This window comes from Chenopodium album, chromosome 17 (genome assembly GCF_948465745.1).
Source record: "Chenopodium album chromosome 17, dcCheAlbu1.1, whole genome shotgun sequence".
Lineage (NCBI taxonomy): Eukaryota > Viridiplantae > Streptophyta > Magnoliopsida > Caryophyllales > Amaranthaceae > Chenopodium > Chenopodium album.
The window spans coordinates 26,467,169-26,469,838 of record NC_137850.1 but is presented as its reverse complement, the minus strand read 5'-3'; the positions used below and the strand labels follow the sequence as shown (position 1 = coordinate 26,469,838).

General features: G+C 40.3%; 1 pseudogene; it reads left to right on the top strand.

The window, feature by feature from the left end:
* Positions 1–1,055: 1,055 nt before the first annotated feature.
* LOC145587719 (putative carboxylesterase 7 pseudogene) lies at positions 1,056–2,444 on the top strand (annotated as a pseudogene).
* Positions 2,445–2,670: the final 226 nt, after the last annotated feature.

The window sequence follows — 2,670 nt, the reverse complement described above, 5'->3', positions numbered from 1 at the left end:
GTCACCCAAAACACATTTTTGCATCAACAGTCCATTACACACCACCGATTAATGGAATAATATGAAAGTCATAAACTTTATGAGGCATAACATCGGAATAATAAGACAATCATAATAACATTTCTCCTCCTACCTAAACCATCATTCTCCCATTCACACAAGCCCCATTAACACCCCAATACAAGCCCCATTAACACCCCTTTTCTACACCTCTTTGCAGCCACATTAAACTCCATTAGATTTAAAATTCAAATTAGCCTAAATACAAGCAAATTCAAACCCTAACTCCATTACATTTAACACCCCAATACAACCCCCAATAACACCCCAACTACGCTAATCAAACCTAACACAAAATCAGACACCCCAATTACCATATTCAAGCAAAATCAAACGCACAAGATACTAAATTGAAACCCTAACTCCATTACATTTAAAATTCAAATTAGCCTAAATTCAATCCCAACAAAATTCTACAAAACCCCTAACTTTAATATCACCCACACCACAATACAATAACTACATTACAAATCTCAATTATACAACTAAAATCGTAATTTAATTTCAAAACTAAAGTATAGAACTACGTACCTGGAGGTTACAACTATGGAACACTGGAGAAACCTTCTTCGTCGTCGACCAGATACAAAGGAAGGAGACACAAAATTCAGGAACGAATTCACAACCTTTCTTCGCAAAAAAAAGCGACAATTCGAAAATTCGAAGTGAGAGAATCAAAGTATGGACAGAGAGGAAGTATTGAAAGAGAGGAGTGAGAAACAAAGTTTGGACAGAGAGGAAGTATTGAAAGAGAGGAGAGAGAAACAAAGTTACAGAGCTCGAAAGTTGGAAGTGAAAGGGACGTCTCATAACTCCCTCGTAACGGGTTGCTTTACCTCGAAACGGAGAAAACACGTGTCCAAATTCAAAATACATATTAAAAGACTCATATGCCCCTGCGAGACAAGAATAAATGGCTCTCAACCCTCCGTTTGGAAAGCCTCTTCAAAATATAACCTTCCAATTTTCTACATAAATACACACCCCTACTTCCCCAACTCCCAACGCTACAACCCAACTGCCACCATTATATTCCCCTCTTTCCCCACCCCTTCCCTTTCTCACCATTACATTTTCTAACCTCCATACAAAAAACCAAAAAACCAAAGAAAAATGGAAGTCCAAATGTCATCAGAAATCCTCCATGATTTCTCCCCTCGTCTTCGAGTCTACAAAGATGGCCGAATCGAACGTCTTCTCAAAACCGACACTGTTCCACCATCCTTTGATTCAGCCACCTTAGTCAATTCCAAAGACGTAACCATCTCACCGGGCTTATCAGCCCGTATTTTCCGACCCATCAAAGTTGACCCTCCAAACGCTAAACTTCCCATCCTTATTTACATCCATGGCGGCGCCTTTTGCCTCTACTCTGCTTCGTCTTCAATCTACCACAGCTACCTCAACTCCCTCGTCTCACAAGCTCACTGTATCGCCATCTCTGTCGATTACAGCCTCGCTCCGGAATACCCGATGCCTGTTTGCTATGACGATTCCTTGGCCGCGACGAAGTGGGTGTTATCACATTCAACCGGGTCAGGGCCCGAGCCCTGGCTCAATGACCGGGCTGATTTTGATCAAGTCTTTCTTGCTGGAGACAGTGCTGGAGCTAACATTGTCCACGACATTGTAACTCGGATTCAGTCTGAGTCCGATGGGTCTGGGTCTAGGTCTAGGTCTGGGTCTTATTTTGCAGGGATCGCAATGGTCCATCCGTTCTTTGGAGATAGTGAGCCGAATGGGTTATGGGATTATCTGTACCCCGATACGACCGGGGTTTTAGACCCGAGGTTGAACCCGGCGGCTGACCCGGAGAAAATGAGAAGAGAGATTGTTGGGTGTAAGAAGGTGTTGGTTTGTGTCGGTGGGAAAGATTTCTTAAGAGAAAGAGGAGTGAAATACTATGAAGTTTTAAGGGAAGGTCAAGAAAATGGTGAATGGAAAGGTGAATTAGAGTTTATGGAAAGTAAAGGAAGAGGTCATGTTTTTCATCTGTATAAGCCTGATTGTGATGAAGCTAAAGATCTGCTTAAAAGGGTGGCTGATTTTATCAGCAATTCAAACTCCCAAATTTGTCCTTGTGAGATGTGATCATGGTTTAGGACCTTGTCGGGTTTAGTTGTCGCGGTGCATATCAACGTGACTTAAGTCCGGAATGATATAATTACTAATTGGTTGAGGAAAGTTTAACTATGAAATGTAAAAAATATGGGGTTAAATTTGTTAAATCATCTGTAATGTTGTTATTAGTTGTAGACTGGTAGTACTATTTAAGCTATAATAATGTCGCATTATTGTAAGTTAATAACTTTGTTAGTTTGAATCAAACTCCTGGTGATTGGCTGAATTGTTGGTTACATTGATTGATACTAATCGTACTATTGATTATTTATTGTACGAAATAAATTCCAGCATCTGTTTTGCATTTCAAGCTGTTTGTTGACTGTGAAATACGTGTGAGAAGACCGAGGACGTTCTTTTTTATTTACGTTTATAGGACGTTGTCGGTGATAACTACGAAGTATTTGGCTCTTAGTTAAGAGCACGACGATTATAACTATGCTACTTGTAACATTATTTTTGCCAACTTCCCAATTTTGATAGATACCC